Raw genomic sequence first — 19662 nt, forward strand, 5'->3', positions numbered from 1 at the left:
TTTGTTCTTTTTATTTAGAATTGTCTTTGCTATTCAGGCTCTTTTTTGGTTCTATATGAATTTTAAAATAGTTTTTTCTAATTCTGTGAAGAATGTCAGTGGTAGTTTAATGGGAATAGCATTGAATCTATAAATTACTTTGGGCAGTATGGCCATTTTCACAATATTGATTTTTCCTATCCATGAGCATTGAATGTTTTTCCATTAAAATTTTAATAAGCTATTGTCTCTCAAATTGTAGTCCTTCCATACTGCTGCAATTATACCTGTTCCTACTTCTCATGCTTCTCCCCAGAAGCCCACAAGTTTTGAAGGGGAAATAAAAGCCACAATCTCTCAAAAGTACTATAAACTAATGGCCAAATATCTCACCTGGCTGACTTTGGGACAATGTTCCACATTCAAACGGTTTCCATCTTCTTCTCACTGGTAAAGTCAATGGGAAAAAATATATAGTGAACTAACTGAGCTAGAAAAATAATTTTATTGTTCTATCAACAAATTCCTAATAAGTATGATTAGCATAAATACTTTCACATCAGTAGAATGAGGCTTCACTAACGAGATGAACACAATACACATCTGACATAATACCAATTGCTTTTAAATATATATACGTGTGTGTGTATATATGTATATAATAAAAGTTATTTTTAAAGGCAATATAATTAACTTGCATGATTCAACTGGAGTTTACTCCCATTTACTGGTTGTGTGATTTTCAGATAAATTATTTAACATTTTTGAGTCTCCTTTTGCTCAACTATAAAATTGGGACAATAGCTATTGGTAGTTTGTTAGAATTTAATGCCTAATACAGTAGATACTCAATTAATGTTAGGTGAATGTGACTCCAAAGTCAATAAAACTTCTGAAAGGGAGTATATGCATCTGTTTGAAAAGCGACCTTGAGAAGAATTTATTCCAACAATTTATGTATTTTACAAATTGCAGAAGGATTTCTTAAAACATTGTCACCTAAAGCAGAAGAACAAATCTTTCTTTTAAATAAGTGTTTTCCTGCCTTAATATTTAATTCAATTAGATTAGGCTGAATGTTTTTGGAGAGACTTGAATATAATAATGCATAAAATTTGTCTACATTTGGCCACAAGCTTTTGCTGACACTTAATGAAATCTTTTTAATTACTCCAGAAGCCCTTGTGTTGGCTGCTGTGCTGGGGTCATTGGAAAACTCGACCCTGTGGTACTTGGGATACAAGAACATCTTCTGCTGATTGAAGCCTATACCCTGTGGAAATGTTTTAATGTGGTCCTTGAAGCATGTCCTAAGAAATACTGTCAACACATATTCTTCCTTGTCAGGGCTTTACTTGGTCAGGAATACTCAAGAGCTCTGTCTTTTTGCCTGTAGTTTACCACATTGTCTTCCACTTGTTTTCAAATCTAGTTTAGCTGTGTTCGATAAAGCAGAGTTAGATGAATTAGATGACATCATCAACCCTTCTCTCTCAGAGAAAATTTCCCATCAGATAAATCACTGAACCAGCCAGCATGTTCTGACACATAGAAGCCACATCCCTGCCACCTGATCATTCACTTGCAGCAAAACATTTTCTTAACACAGGAAACAAAGAGGCATGCCCAATGGGCCATATGAAAAGCTGGGGTTGATCACAAACCCCCAGTATGAAGAATTTCAAAAGAAGAAGGAATGGGAAAGAATAAAAGGATAACTTATTCATAATTCACAGTACCACAGGTGATTTTTTAAAAACAAGCAGGCCAGGCACAGTGGCTCACACCTGTTATCTCAGCACTAGGGGAGGCTGAGGTGGGAGGATTGCTTGAGCCCAGGAGTTTGAGACCAGTCTGGGCAACATGGTGAGATCCTGTCTCTAAAAAAAATTTTTTAAATGTTGACCAGGCATGTTGGTGTGCACATGTGGTCCCAGCTACTCAGGAGGCTGAGGTGGGAGAATCACTTGGGCCCAGGAGTTTGAGGCTACAGTGAGCCGTGATTGTGCCACTGCACTCCAGCCTGAGCAACTGGGTGAGACTCAGTCTCAAAAAATTAATTAATTAATTAATTAATTAAATAACAAACAGAAGACTGTTGGACTCTACTGTTTAATATAAACTAAAAGATAGGACATAATCCTGAAGACTCCATAGCTAATTAAAAAACAACTCCTAAAAAATAACATACGAGCAAATATAGATTACTTTGGGTTTGGCGATGACTTTTTCAGATAGAACACCAAAGGAATAAGCCATGAAAGAAAGGATTGATAAACTGGACTTCATTAAAATTAAAATGTTCTGCCCTGGGAAAAACACTGTCAAGAGAATGTAAAGACAAACCACAGACTGGAAGAAAATATTTGCAAAAGATCTATCTGATAAAGGACTGTTATCCAAAATATACAAAGAACTCTTAAAACTCAACAATAAGAAAACAACACAATTAAAAATGGGCCAAAGACCTTAATAGACACTTCATCAAAGGAGATCTATAGATGTCAAATAAGCATATGGAAAGATACTCTACATCATATGTCATTAGGGAAATCCAAATAAAAGCAACAATGAGATACCACTATATACCTATTAGAATGGCCAAAATGTAGACACTGACAACAGCAAATGCTGTTGAGGATGTACAGGAATAGAAACTCTTATTTATTGCTGGTGGAAATACAAAATGGTACAGCTACATTGGAACACAGTTTGACAGTTTCTTGCAGAACTAAACATACTCTTACAATATTATCCAGCAATCGCCCTTCTTGGTATTTTTCCAAAGGAACTGAAAATACATAGCTACACAAAAACCTGCACGTGGGTGACTATAGCAGCTTTACTCCTAATTGCCAAAACTTAAAAGCAACCAACCAACCAAGCAACTTACGTATTTACCTTTCAGTAAGTAAATACGTAAGTAAATTGCAGTGCATCCAGATAATGGAGCATTATTTGGTGCTAAAAAGAAATGAGCTATCAAGCCATGAAAAAGAATGGAGAAAACTTAAATGGATATTATTCAGTGATAGAAGCCAACCTGAAAAGGGTACACATGTATGATTCCAACTATACAACATTTAGGAAAAATCAAAACTATAGAGACAGGAAAAAAATCAGTGGTTGTCAGGGATTAGGGAGGGAGGAAGGGATGGATTGACAGAGCACAGAGAATCTTTAGGGTAGTAACACTACTCTGTGTGATATTATAACTGGTGGGTACATGTCATTATACATTTGTCCAAACCTGTAAAATGTACAACACCAAGAGGGAATCCTAATGTAAACTATGGACTTTGAGTGATAATGATGTGTCAATGTAAGTTCATCAATTGTAACAAATGTACGACTTCGGTGAAGAATGTTCATAATGGGAGAGGCTATGCTTGCGTGGGGACAGAGAGTATGTGGGAAATCTCTGTACCTTTCTCTGAATTTTACTATAAACACAAAACTGCTCTAAAAAATTTAAGTATATTAAACAATCCACACTGCTATATATAAACATGTTTATATACTGATTAACTGGGGTGAATAGATCTTGACAAACATAAGAAATTGCCATATCCGAAGACACTGGACGTCCCCCCAGGTGTGTTGTTATTGTTATTTACTTGTTTGTTTCATTTTTTATTTTTATGGGTACATAGTAGGTATATTATTTATGGGGTACATAAGATATTTTGATAAAGGCATATAGTGTATAATAACCACATCAAGGTAAATGGAATATTCATCACCTCAAGCATTTATCATTTCTTTGTGTTATAAACATTCCAATTATAATTTTAGATATTTTTAAGCAATAAAATATTGTTGATTAAAACCATCCTATTGTGCTATCAAATATTAGATCCCATTCATTCTACCTACCTATATTTTTGTACCCATTAACCATCACCATTCCTCCCTCCCCACTGTGCTTTCCAATCCCTGGTAACATTCATTTCACTTTCTATGTCCATGAGTTCAATTGTTTTAATTTTTGGCTCCCACAAATGAGTGAGAACATGTGACGGTTGTCTTACTGCGCCTGGCTTATTTCATTTAACATAATGTCCTCCAGTTCTATCTATGTTGTTGCAAATGACAGAATTTCATTCCTTTTATATCTGAATAGTACTCCATTGTGTACCACATTTTGCTTATCCATTTGTCTGTTGATGGACACTTGGGTTGCTTCTAAACATTGGCTATTGTGAATAGTGCTGCAATAAACACAGGAGTGCAGATATCTCTTTGCTATACTGATTTTCTTTCTTTGGGGTTTATGCCTAGCAGTGAGATTGCTGGATCATATGGTAGTTCTATTTTTAGTTTTTGAGGAACCTCCATACTATTCTCTATAGTGGCTGTACAAATGTGCATTCCCACCAACAGTGTATAAACATTCCCTTTCCTCCTCATCCTACCCAGCATTTGTTATTGCCCATCTTTTAAAGAAAAATCATTTTAACTTGGTTGAGATTATATCTCATTGTAGTTTTGATTCACATTTCTCTGATGATCAATGATATTGAGCACCTTTTCATATATCTGTTTGCCATATGTCTTCTTTTGAGAAATGTCTATTCCAATCTTTAGTCCATTTTGATTGGATTATTAGATTTTTTCCTATTGAGTTGTTTGAGCTCTTTATATAGTCTAGTTATTAATCCCTTGTCAGATAAATAGTTTGCAAATATTTTCTCCCATTCTGTGGGTTGTCTCTTCACTTTGTTGATTGTTTCCTTTGTTATGCAGAAAGTTTTTAACTTGATGTGATCCCATTTGTCCATTTTTGCTTTGGTTACCTGTGCTTATAGGCTATGGCTCAAGAAATCTTTGCCCAGACCAATATCCTGGGGATTTTCCCCCAATGTTTTCTATTAGTAGTTTTATAGTTTGAGATTTAAGTATTTCATCCATTTTGATTTAATTTTTATATATGGCAAGAGATGGGGTCTAGTTTTTTCTTAGCACCATTTATTGAAGAGACTATCATTTCCCCAATGTATGTTCTTGGCACCTTTATTGAAAATTAGTTCACTGTAGTAGTAAAGATTTATTTCTGAGTTCTTTATTTTGTTCCACTAGCCTATATGTCTGTTTTTATACAAGTATCATGCTGTTTTGATTACTACAGCTTTGTAGTATGATTTGAAGTCAGGTATTATGATTCCTCTGGTTTCATTCTTTTTGCTTAGGATAGCTTTGGCTATTCTGGGTCTTTTGTGGTTCCACATAAATTTCAGAATTTTTTTTTCTATTTCTGTGAAGAACATCATTGGTATTTTGATGGAGTTTACATTGAATCTGTAGATTGCTTTGGGCAGTATGGACATTTTAACAATACTGATTCTGCCAATACGTGAACATGGAATATCTTTCCATGCTTTTGTGTCCCTCTTCAATTTCTTGCATCAGTGTTTTACAGTTTTCATTGCAGAGATCTTTCTCTTCTTTGGATAAAGTTATTCCTAGGTATTTTGTTTATAGCTATACATGGGATTAATTTCTTAATTTCTTTTGCAGTGTTTGCTTTTGGCATATGAAAATGCTATTAATTTTTGTATGTTGATTTTGTATCTTGCAAATTTACTCAATTAATTTATCCATTCTAATAGTTTCCTTGTGGAGCCTTTAGGTTTTTCCAAGTGTAAGCTCATATTATCTGCAAACAAAGATAATTTGATTTCTTCCTTTCCAATTTGGATGCCCTTTATATCTTCTTTATATCTTTCTCCTGTCTGATTGCTCTAGCTAGAACCTCCGGTACCATGTTAAATAACAGTGGTAAAACTGGGCATCCTTGTGTTGTTCCAGATCTTAGAAGAAAGGCTTTCAGCTTTTCCCCTTTCAGTATGACACTAGCTATGGTTCTGTCATATATGGTTTTTATTATGTTAAAGTATGTTCCTTCTATCCTCAGTTTTTGAGGGTTTTTATTATGAAGGGATGTTGATTTTATCAAATGTTTTTTCAGCATTAATTGAAATGATCATATGATTTTTGTCCTTCATTCTGTTGATAGGATGTATCATGTTGAATAATTTGTGTATGTTGAACCATCTTTGCATTCTTGGGATAAATCCCACTTGGTTATGATGAATGATCTTTCTAATGTGTTGTTAAATTCAGTTTGGTAGTATTTTGTTGAAGATTTTTGCATCAGTGTTTGAATATTGGCCTGTAGTTTTTTTTTTTTTTTTTGATGTTCCTAGTTTTGGTATCAAGGCAATACTGGCCTCATAGAATAAGTTTGAAAGTATTCCCTCTTCCTCTATTTTTCAGAATAGTTTCAGTAGTATTGCTATTAGTTCTTCTTTAAATGATTGGTAAAATTCAGTGCTGAAGCCATTGGGTCCTGGGCTTTTCTTTGCTGTGAGACCGTTTGTTATGGCTTTGATCTCATCTCTTGTTATTGGTCTATTGAGATTTTGGATTTCTTCATACTTTAATCTTGGTAGGTTTTATGTGTCTAGGAGTATATCTGTTTCTACTAGGTTTTCCAATTTACTGGCATGTAGTTTCTCATAGTAGTCTCTAATGTTCCTTTTAATTTCTCAGTATGAATTGTGATGTCTCCTTTTACATCTCTAATTTTATTTACTTGGGCCTTCTCTCCTTTTATCTTTGTTAGTCTGACTAAAGGTTTGTCAATCTTGCTTGTTTGTTTGTTTGTTTGTTTGTTTGTTTGTTTGTTTGTTTAACAGGGGCTTATTCTTTTGCCCAGGCTGGAGTGCAGTGGTGCAGTCATAGCTCACAGCAGGCTTGATCTTACAGGTTCAAACCATCCTCCCACCTTAGTCTCCCAAGTAGCTGAGACTATGAGTCCGCACCACTTTGCCTGGCTATTTTCTCTTTTATTATTCTTAGTAGAAACAGGTCTTGCTATGTTGCCCAGGCTGGTCTCAAACTCCTGGGCTCAAGCAATCCTCCCATCTCAGCCTCCCAAAGTGCTGGGATTATAGGAATAAGTCACCACCCCGGCCTTGTTTATCTTTTCAAAAAAACAGCTTTTTCTTTCATTGATCTTTTGTATTTTTGTTTTTGCAAAATGTTTATTCCCACTCTGATCTTTATTATTTGCTTTATTTTACTAATTTTGGGTTTGGTTTGCTCTTGCTCTTCTAGTTATTTATGATGCACCACTAGGTTATTTGTTTAAATTTTTTCTACTTTTTTGATGTAGGCACTTATTGTTATAAATTTTCCTCTTAGTACTGCTTTCACTGTATCCCATAGGTTTTGGTATGTTGTGTCTTCATTTTAATTTGTTTCAATACATTTTTAAAATTTCCCTCTTAATTTTTTCATTGACCCAATAATCATTTAGGAGCATGTTGTTTAATTTCCATGGGCTTTGTATTTTCCTAAATCCCTCTTGTTACCAATTTCTAGTTTTATTCCATCATGGTCAGAGAAGATACTTTATGATTTCAATTTTGTTGAAATTTTTAAGGCTTGTTTTGTGACCTAATATAGAATCTATCCTTGAGAATGATTCATTTGCTGAGAAAAATAATGTGTATTCTACAGTCATTAGAAATGTTCTGTAAATATTTATTAGGTCCCTTTGGTCTATACTGAATATTAAGTCTAATATTTCTTTGCTGATTTTCTATATGGATGATCTGTCCAATGCTGAAAGTGAGTGTTGAAGTCTCCAGTTATTATTGTTTTGGGGCCCATCTCTTCCTTTAGTTCTAATGATATTTATTTTATATAACTGAGTGCTCCAGTGTTGGCCGCATATATAATTGTTATATTTTCTTCCTGAATTGATCCCTTTTCCTTATATAATGACCTTCTTTGTCTCTTTTTATGTTTTTTGTCTTGAACTCTATTTTATCTTACATAAGAATAGGCACTCTTGCTCTTTTTGTTTTCCATTTGCATGGAATATTTTTTCCATCCCTTTATTGCCAGTCTATGTGTGTCTTTATAGGTGATGTGTGTTTCTTGTAGGCAATAGGTAGTTGGGGCTGGTTTTTTTATCCATTCAGTCAGTCTATGTCTTGATTAGAGAGTTTAGTCCATTTACATTAAATGTTTTTATTGATAAATAAGGATTTACTCCTGCCATTTTATAATTGGTTTTCTGGTTGTTTTGTGGTATTTTCTTCCTTTCTGTCTTCTTTTTTTGGAAAGTGATTTTCTCTGGTAGTATGTTTTAATTTCTTGCTTTACATTTTTTAGGTAACACTGTAGGTTGTTTTCCTTTAAGGTTATCACGATGCTTGCAAATGACATCTTATAACCCATTATTTTAAACTAATGACAACTTAACACTGATTCATAAACAAACTAGAAAAAAGCAGAGAAAACTAATAAAAAACACTTTAACTTATACTTTAACTCCCCCCAACTTTTCAACATTTTTGGTCTCTATTTTTATCTTATTATACTGTCTATGTCTTGAAAAATTGTTGTACTTATTATTTTTGATAGGTTTATATTTTGGTCTTCCTACTCAAGATATTAGTAGTTTACACACCATAATTAAAGTGATATAATATTCTGTATGTGTACATGTACTTACTATTGTCGGTGAGTGTTGCACCTTCAGATGATTTCTTCTTGCTCATAAATGTCCTTTTCTTTCAGCATTTGTTGTAATACAGGTCTAGTGTATTTTCTTTAAGCATTTGTTGTAATACAGGTCTAGTGTTAATGAAATCCCTCAGCTTTTGTACGTCTGGAAAAGTCTTTATTTCTCCTTCATATTTGAAAGATATTTTCACTGGATATACATGTCTTTTGCGGTTTTTTTTCCCCCTCAGAACTTTAACTATGTCAAACCACTCACTTCCAACCTATAAGCTTTCCACTGAGAAGTCTGCTGCCAGACATACTGAAGCTCCTTTGTATGTTTCTGTTTGGTTGGTTGGTTGGATTTTTTGAAACAAGTTCTCACTTTGTCACCCAGGCTGGAGTGCAGTGGCACAATTACAATTCACTGCAGCCTCAATCACCTGGGCTCAAGCAATCCTCTCACCTCAGCCTCCCAAGTAGCTAGGACTATAGGCACACACCACCATGCCATGCCTGGCTAATTTAGAGATATGTGGGGTTTCACTGTGTTACCCAGGCTGGTCTCAAAATTCTGGGCTCAAGTATTCCTCCTGCCTCAGCCTTCCAAAGTGCTAGGATTACAGATGTGAGACACCATGCTGGCCTCCTTTGTATGTTATTTGTTTCTTTTCTCTTGCTGCTTTTAGAATCCTTTCTTTATCTTTGGCTTTTGGGAGATTGATTATTAAATGTCTTGAGGTAGTCTTATTTGGGCTAAATCTGCTTGGTGCTCTACAACCCTCTTGTACTTGCATATTGATATCTTTCTCTAGGTTTGGGAAGTTCTCTTTTATTGTCCCTTTGAATAAACTTCCTACCCTATGTCTCTCTCTGCTTCCTCTTTAAGGCCAATAGCTCTTAGATTTGCACTTTTGAGGCTATTTTCTAGTTATTGTAGGCATGCTTCATTCCTTTTTATTTTTTTTTCTTTTGTCTCCTCTGACTGTGTATTTTCATATAGCCTGTCTTCATGCTCACTAATTCTCTCTTCTGCTTGATCAGTTCTTCTGTTAAAGGACTCTGGTACATTCTTTAGTATATCAATTGCATTTTTCAGCTCCAGAAGGAGCAGGAAATGTAAAAAGGACCTTATCTTGCAACTTGGGCAACAGCTCAGCCACAGTAAAATAAAGCACCAAGTAGATTCCTGACGTTTCTGACTACAGGCTCTAGCTCCCAGACGGTATTTCTAGACCCACCCTAGGCCAGAAGGGAGTCCCCCACCCTGAAGGGAAAGACACAAGCCTGGCTGAGTTCACCACCTGCTGACTAAAGAGCCCTTGGTCCTTGAGTAAACATCAATGGTAGTCATGCAATAGTTGCTACAGGCCTCAGGCAAGCCCTGAGCTGGCTTCAGGTCCAAGAAAGATGGCTACAAATAAGCACAGACAGTGAAGACTACAATAAATTCCTAACTCTTCAATGCCCAGACACCAAAGAACATCTGCTAGCATCAACACCATCCAGGAAAACATGACCTCACCAAATGAACTAAATAAGCCACCAGAGACCAATCCTGGAGAAACAGAGATATGTGACCTTTCAGACAGAGAACCAAAATAGCTGTGTTTGGGAAACTCAAAAAAATTTAAGACAACAAAGGGAAGGAATTCAGAATTCTGTCAGATAAATTTAACAAACAGATTGAAATAATCAAAAAGAATCGAGCAGAAATTCTGGAGCTGACAAATGCAATTGGCATACTGAAGAATGCACCAGAGTCCTTTAACAGCAGAATTGATCAAGTAGAAGAAAGAACTAGTGAGCCTGAAGGCAGGCTATTTGAAAATACACAGTCACAGAAAACAAAAGAAAAAAGAATTAAAAACAATGAAGCATGCTTACGGGATCTAGAAAATAGCCTCAAAAGGGCAAATCTAAGAGTTATTGGCCTTAAAGAGGAGGTAGAGAGATAGGGATAGAAAGTTTATTCAAAGGGATAATAACAAAGAACTTCCCAAATCTAGAGAAAGATACCAATATGCAAGTACAAGAAAATTTAGAACACTAAACAGATTTAGCTCAAATAAGTCTACCTCAAGGCATTTAATAATCAAACTCCCAAAGGTTCAAGGATAAAGAAAGTATCCAAAAGCGGCAAGAAAAAAGAAGCAAATAACATACAAGGGAGCTCCAATATGTCTGGCAGCAGATTTTTCAGTGGAAACCTTACAGACCAGGAGAGAGTGGCATCACATATTTAAAATGCTGGTGGGAAAACACCTTTAACCCTAGAATAGTATATTCAGTGAAAATATCCTTCAAACATGAAGGAGAAATGAAGACTTTCCTAGACAAACAAAAGCTGAGGGATTTCATGCATACCAGACCTGTCCTATAAGAAATCCTAAAGGAAGTACTTCAATCAGAAAAAAAAGGACATTAATGAGCAATAAATAATCACCTGAAGGTACAAAATTTACTGGTAATAGTAAGTATACAGAAAAACACAGAATATTATAACACTGTAATTGTGGTATGTAGACTATTCTTTTCCTAAGTAGAAAGTTTACACTGAACAGGCCGGGCATGGTGGCACATGCCTGTAATCCCAGCACTTTGGGATGCGGAGGCAGACAGATCATGAGGTCAAGAGATGGAGACCATCCTGGCCAACATGGCCAAAGCAATCTACAGATTCAATGTAAACTCCATCAAAATACCAATGATGTTCTTCACAGAAATAGAAAAAACAATTCTGAAATTTATACGGAACCACGAAACACCCAGAATAGCCAAAGCTATCCTAAGCAAAAAGAACAAAACCAGAGGCATCAGAGAGTATAAATATCCAAATAATCTGGAAAAATATGAGAAAGGAAAAACAGACTTTGCTTACTGTAGCCTTGTAGTATAGTTTGAAGTCAGGTAGCGTGATGCCTCCAGCTTTGTTCCTTTTACTTAGGATTGTCTTGGCAATGTGGACTCTTTTTGGGTTCCATATGAACTTCAAAATAGTGTTTTCCAATTCTGTGAAGAAAGTCATTGGCAGCTTGATGGGGATGGCACTGAATCTATAAATTACCTTGGGCAGTATGGCCATGTTCACGATATTGATTCTTCCTATCTATGAGCATGGAATGTCCTTCCATTTGTTTGTGTCCTCTTTTATTTCGTTGAGCAGTGGTTTGTAGTTCTCCTTGAAGAGGTCCTTCATATCCCTTGTAAGTTGGATTCCTAGGTATTTTATTATCTTGATAGCAAGTGTGAATGGGAGTTCACTCATGATTTGGCTCTCCGTTTGTCCGTTATTGGTGTATAGGGATGCTTGTGATTTTTGCACATTGATTTTGTATCCTGAGATTTTGCTGAAGTTGCTTATCAGCTTAAGGAGATTTTGGGCTGAGATGATGGGATTTTCTAAATATACAATCATGTCATCTGCAAACAGGGACAATTTGAGTTCCTCTTTTCCTAATTGAGTACCCTTTATTTCTTTCTCCTGTCTGATTGCCCTGGCCAGAACTTCCAACACTATGTTGAATAGGAGTGGTGAGAGAGGGCATCCCTGTCTTGTGCCAGTTTTCAAAGAGAATGCTTCCAGTTTTTGCCCATTCAGTATGATATTGGCTGTGGGTTTGTCATAAATAGCTCTTATTATTTTGAGGTACGTTCCATCAATACCTAATTTATTGAGAGTTTTTAGCATGAAGAGGAGAATCAAATAGATGCAATAAAAAATGATAAAGGGGATATCACCACTGATCCCACAGAAATACAAACTACCATCAGAGCATACTATAAACACCTCTATGCAAATAAACTAGAAAATCTAGAAGAAATGGATAAATTCCTGGACACATACACCCTCCCAAGACTAAACCAGGAAGAAGTTGAATCCCTGAATAGACCAATAACAGGCTCTGAAATTGAGGCAATAGTTAATAGCCTACCAACCAAAAAAAGTCCAGGACCAGATGGATTCACAGCCAAATTCTACCAGAGGTACAAAGAGGAGCTGGTACCATTCCTTCTGAAACTATTCCAATCAACAGAAAAAGAAGGAATCCTCCCTAACTCATTTTATGAGGCCAGCATCATCCTGATACCAAAGGCTGGCAGAGACACAACAAAAAAAGAGAATTTTAGACCAATATCCCTGATGAACATCGATGTAAAAATCCTCAATAAAATACTGGGAAACCGAATCCAGCAGCACATCAAAAAGCTTATCCACCAAGATCAAGTTGGCTTCATCCCTGGGATGCAAGGCTGGTTCAACATATGCAAATCAATAAACGTAATCCATCATATAAACAGAATCAAAGACAAAAACCACATGATTATCTCCATAGATGCAGAAAAGGCCTTTGACAAAATTTAATGGCCCTTCATGCTAAAAACTCTCAACAAACTAGGTATTGATGGAACGTATCTCAAAATAATAAGAGCTATTTATGACAAACCCACAGCCAATATCATACTGAATGGGCAAAAACTGGAAGCATTCCTTTCGAAAACTGGCACAAGACAGGGATGCCCTCTCTCCCCACTCCTATTCAACATAGTGTTGGAAGTTCTGGCCAGGGCAATCAGGCAAGACAAAGAAATAAAGGGAAATTATTAGGAAAAAATCAATTAGGAAAAGAGGAAGTCAAATTGCCCCTGTTTGCAGGTGACATGATTGTATATTTAGAAAACCCCATCGTCTCAGCCCAAAATCTCCTTAAGCTGATAAGCAACTTCAGCAAAGTCTCAGGATACAAAATCAATGTGCAAAAATCACAAGCATCCCTATACACCAATAACGGACAAACGGAGAGCCAAATCATGAGTGAACTCCCATTCACAATTGCTCTCAAGATAATAAAATACCTAGGAATCCAACTTACAAGGGATGTGAAGGACCTCTTCAAGGAGAACTACAAACCACTGCTCAACGAAATAAAAGAGGACACAAACAAATGGAAGAACATTCCATGCTCATGGATAGGAAGAATCAATATCGTGAAAATGGCCATACTGCCCAAGGTAATTTATAGATTCAATGCCACCCCCATCAAGCTACCAATGACTTTCTTCACAGAATTGGAAAACACTATTTTAAAGTTCATATGGAACCCAAAAAGAGCCCACATTGCCAAGACAATCCTAAGCAAAAAGAACAAAGCTGGAGGCATCACACTGCCTGACTTCAAACTATACTATCAGGTTACAGTAACCAAAACAGCATGGTAATAGTGGCAAAACAGATATATAGACCAATGGAACAGAAGAGAGGACTCAGAAATACCACCACACATCTACAACCATCTGATCTTTGACAAACTTGACAAAAAGAAGAAATAGGGGAAGGATTCCCTATTTAATCAATGGTGCTGGGAAAACTGGCTAGCCATATGTAGAAGCTGAAACTGGATCCCTTACTTATACCTTATACAAAAATTAATTCAAGATGGATTAAAGACTTAAATGTTAGACCTAAAACCATAAAAACCGAAGAAGAAAACCTAGGCAATACCATTCAGGACATAGGCATGGGCATGACTTCATGACTAAAACACCAAAAGCAATGGCAACAAAAGCTAAAATTGACAAATGGAATCTAATTAAACTAAGGAGCTTCTGCACAGCAAAAGAAACTACAATCAGAGTGAACAGGCAACCTACAGAATGGGAGAAAATTTTTGCAATCTATCCATCTGACAAAGGGCTAAAATCAAGAATCTACAAAGAACTTAAATTTGCAAGAAAAAATCAAACAACCCCATCAAAAAGTGGGCAAAGGATATGAACAGACACTTTTCAAAAGAAGACATTTATGCAGCCAACAGACACATGAAAAAATGCTCATCATCACTGGCCATCAGAGAAATGCAAATCAAAACCACAATGAGATACCATCTCATACCAGTTAGAATGGTGATCATTAAAAAGTCAGGAAACAACAGGTGCTGGAGAGGATGTGGAGAAATAGGAATGCTTTTACACTGCTGGTGGGAGTGTAAACTAGTTCAATCATTGTGGAAGACAGTGTGGCAATTCCTCAAGGATCTAGAACTAGAAATCCCATTTGACCCAGCCATCCCATTACTGAGTATATACCCAAAGGATTATAAATCATGCTGCTATAAAGACACATGCACACGTATGTTTATTGCAGCACTATTCACAATAGCAAAGACTTGGAACCAACCCAAATGTCCATCAATGATAGACTGGATTAAGAAAATGTGGCACTTATGCACCATGGAATACTATGCAGCCATAAAAAGGATGAGTTTGTGTCCTTTGTAGGGACATGGATGAAGTTGGAAACCATCATTCTGAGCAAACTTTCACAAGGACAGAAAACCAAACACCGCATGTTCTCATTCATAGGTGGGAATTGAACAATGAGAACACTTAGACACATGGTGGTGAACATCACACACCGGGGCCTGAGTGGGGTGGGGGGATGGGGGAGGGATATCATTAGGAGATATACCTAATGCAAATGACGAGTTAATGGGTGCAGCACACCAACATGGCACATGTATACATATGTAACAAACCTGCATGTTGTGCACATGTACCCTAGAACTTAAAGTATAATAAAAATAAATTTAAAAATAAAATAAAAGTATTAGAACTGATAAACTCAGTAAAGTTGCAGGGTACAAATCAACATACAAAACCTATATGCCAATAGTGAACAACGTGAAAAGGATATTTTAAAAAGTAATCCCATTTACAGTAGCCACACATAAAATTAAATACCTAGAAATTAACCAAAGAAGTGAACAATCTCTGCAATGAAAACTACAAAACACTGCTGAAAGAAATTGAAGAGGACACCAAAAAATGGAAAATGTTCCATATTCATGGATTGGAAGAATCAATATTGTTAAAATGTCCATGCTACCCAAAGCAACCTACAGATTAAATGCAATTCCTAGCAAAATACCAATGACATTCTTCAAAGAAATAGAAAAACAATCCAAAAATTTATATGCCACCACAAAAGACCCACAATAACCAAAGCTACCCTAAGCAAAAAGAACAAAACTGGAGGAATCATATTGCCTGACTTCAAATTATACTACAAAGCTATAGTAAACAAAACAGCATGGTTCTAGCATAAAAACAGACACATAGGTCAATGGAACAGAATAGAGAACCCAAAAATGAAGCCATACTTCTGCAGTAAACTCATTTTCAACAAAGGTGCCAAGAACATACAATGGCAAAAAGACAATCTCTTCAATAAATGGTGCTGGAAAAACTGGATATCCATACACAGAAGAATGAAACTAGACTCCTATCTCTTGCCATATACAAAAATCAAATCAAAATGGATTAAATACTTAAATCTTAAATCTCAAACCACAAACTATTAAACTATTACAAGGAAATACTGGAGAAAATCTCCAGGACAATGGTCTGAGCAAAAATCTCTTGAGCAATGCCCCGCAAGCACAAGCAACCAAAGCAAAAATGGACAAATAGGATCAATTCAAGGTAAAAAGCATGGAAAAGGAAACAATCAACAAAGTGAAGAGACAACCCACAGAATGGGAGAAAATATTTGCAAACTACCCATCTGATAAGAGATTAATAGAAAATATCTAATAATCTGATCTAAAAAATGGGCAAAAGATTGGAATAGACATTTCTCAAAAGAAGACATACAATGAAGGCATATGAAAAGGTGCTCAAAATCATTGATCCTCAGAGAAATGCAAATCAAAACTACAATGAGATACCATCTCGCTCCAGTTAAAATGGCTTTTCTCCAAAAGACAGGCAATAACAAATGCTGGAGAGGATGTGCAGGAAAGGAAATGCTTGTACACTGTTGGTAAGAATGTAAATTAGTACAATCCCTATGGAGAACAGTTTGGACATCCCTCAAAAAACTGAAAAGTGAGCTATCATATGGTCCAGCAATCCCACTGCTAGATATATACCCAAAAGAAGGGAAATCAGTATATGGAAGAGATACCTGCACTGCCATGTTTATTGCAGCACTGTTTACAATAGCTAAGATTTGAAAGCAACCTAAGTGTCTATCAGCAGATCAATGGATAAAGAAGACGTGGAACATATATAAAAAGGAGTACTATTTAGCCATAAAAAAGAATGAGATCCAGTTATTTGTAACAACATGGATAGAACCAGAGATCATTATGCTAAGTGAAATAAGCCAGGCACAGAAAGACAAATATCGCATGCTCTCACTTATTTGTGGTATATAAAACTCGAAACAATTGAACTCATGGACATAAGTAGAAGGATAGTTGACAGATGCTGAGAAAGGTAGTGGGAAGGTAGTGGGGGCAGGGGGAGGTGGGGATGGTTAATGGGTACAAAAAAAATAGAATGAATAAGACCTACTATTTTGATTCTGCTGAGAGAGAGAAAGGAGAAAAATTAAGAAAGAAAAAAAAAGGCCTACTATTTGATAGCACAACAGAGTGACTATAGTCAATAATAACTTAATTGTATACTTTAAGATAAAAAGTGCAGTTGGATTGTTTGTAACTCAAAGGATAAATGCTTGAGGGGATGGATACCCCATTCTCCATGACTTGCTTATTTCACATTGCATCTCTGTATCAGGATATCTCATGTAACCCATAAATATATACACCTGCTATGCACCCATAAAAATTTTTAAAAGCTGGAAAAAAATAAAAAATAAAAAATAAGGAAATAGGTTTTATATTTTATACACATGCTTAATACACATTTATAAAAGAACTGTGATTACTTTTTTTTTTTTTTTTTTGAGCCAGGATCTGGCTCTGTCACCCTAGTTGGAGTGCAGTGGTGTGATCTTGACCCACTGCAACCTCTGCCTCCCGGCTCAAGCCATCCTCCCACCTCAGCTAGAACTACAGGCATGAGCCACCACCTGGCTAATTTTTTTTAAAATATTTTTTATAGAGGCAGGGCTTTGCCATGTTGTCCAGGCTGGTCTTGAACTCCTGAGCTCAATCCATCCACCCGCCTCAGCCTCCAAAATGGCTGGGATTATAAGTGTAAGCCACCATGCCCAGCCCCTGAGGTTACTTTTTAGACAATATTGAATTATCTCAATACCTTATCATTGGCTTAACCTTGTCACACAACCAGTATATCCCACAACCGACTGATTCTTGTTCACAATTCAAGAAACTATGTGTATTTAAGCAATGCTGTATTTACTATAAAAAAAAAATAGTACATGAAATCAAGGGACTTCTGCCATTGAAGAAATGTAATGAACTGTTCTACAGAGAAAAGTTGGTGGCTGCCACTTTACTCTAGTGGTGAAGGGCACAGGACTTGGGAGTAAACTCACATAGACTGAATCCACTATATATGTGACCTTGGGTGAGCTACCTCATAGGGGGCTGTTTCCTATCACACAATAGATTCCTCATGGTGTTATTTAAATAACGCATATAAATGCTTTAGCACAGACGTTTGTTTAAACTCAATGAAAGAGGGCTACTTTCATTTTGAACCTTCTGTTCTTTAAATGTTTTTCTTTACATTCATGTAGATGTACATGCTTGCAGAGGAAAAAAAATAAGAACACAAAATAGGTAGAAAAATGGAAAAACAGTGGCCTCTGTGGAACAATTTGTGGCAGTTGAAAAAGGCTTTCCTAGTCAGGCATATCTCACCAAAGGGGCCCAGGAGCAGTTGAGAAGCTCTAATTAAAAATTCAGTGTATTCCTCAGGCAAACCCCTGTGAACATGCATATATTTTAGAAGGAGATTAACCCATTAACTAGTAATATTTAGCATGGCACATTAAACAATGCTAGTTTAATAGCTAGTGGCAGAATTCATCTTAGAGAACAGTCTCTGTTTGGTGACAAACAGAATCCTTATGTGCGAGGACTGATGTGGAAAGAAAGAGTCCTTGGGCCACAGCTAGAATAAAGCAGGAATAAGATGAAGAGAGCAAAACTGTTCTGCATACGAAAAGAACAAGGGCCAAGGTGGGTGGATCACCTGAGCTCAAGAGTTCAAGACCAGCCTGGCCAACATGGTGAAACTCCATCTCTACTAAAAATACAAAAATTAGCCGGGTGTGATGGTGGGCGCCTGCAATCCCAGCTACTCGGGAGGCTGAGGCAGAAGAATCGCTTGAACCCTGAGGCGGAGGTTGCAGTGAGCTGAGCTCACACCACTGCACTCCAGCCTGGGTGACAGAGTGAGACTCCCTCTCAAAAAAGAAAAGAATAAGGATTTGGGGGCTGGGAGCAGGAGCCAGTCAAGGAAGAAGAGCAGACGTGGAAGCAGAAGAAAGGAGACTCCCAGGCCAGAGAAGATTGCAACTCCCCAGTGGGAGGGATGGCCAACAACTTTTGAGGACAAAAATATCTCAAATTTTATTTTAAGTGGGGTCATGAAGCTGCACAAATATAATAAATAAAATTATTATAAAATAAATAAAATTATTAATCATATTAGTGCAGCTTTATGACCCTAAACCTAGGGTAAGACTCTACACATAGCCCTGAATTGTCTGGACTTTGGGCAGTGAAGGGATTTGGATAATGTCCAGGAAGAAGACACATGCAGAAATGGGCAGAAGATATAAAGAGTGGGCTAATTGCACAGCGGAGGAGACTTCCAGAAACAAAGGTAGAATCCAATGGTCTAAGTCCAGAGCACAAGCTATCCCAAAAGTTCTGGGGTAAGAGTGAAATGTGCAGGGAGGGGAAGGGATGCCTCCTTTCCCACCACATTTAGGAAAAAGGGCTGAGTCCATCTAATTAAATCTCAAAGGATGAAGTGACCCAGCTGCATGTTGGTTCCACTAGCTCTCTTTCTTCCTAGCTCTCTAACAGCTACGGAAAAGCTAAAAGAAGGACACAGAGGGCCTAGCGCCCAGGGTTGACAAAAGGGATTAGAGGACAAAGCTGGGAGAGATGACACATAAGGGGCATCAAATGGAGGCACCTTAACAGAAGATAGTTATTATGAATAGAGGCCGGGCATGGTGGCTCACACCTGTAATCCCAGCACTTTGGTGGATGGATCACTTCAGGTCAGGAGTTCGAGACCAGCCTGACCAACATGGCAAAACCCCATCTCCATTAAAAATACAAAAATTAGTCCGGCCTGGTGGAACCTCTCCTGAGGCAGGAGAATCGCTTGAACCCAGGAGGCAGAGAGTGCAGTGAGCTGAGATTGTGCCATTAC

This window comes from Pan paniscus, chromosome 2 (assembly GCF_029289425.2).
Source record: "Pan paniscus chromosome 2, NHGRI_mPanPan1-v2.0_pri, whole genome shotgun sequence".
In the NCBI taxonomy this organism is placed as follows: domain Eukaryota; kingdom Metazoa; phylum Chordata; class Mammalia; order Primates; family Hominidae; genus Pan; species Pan paniscus.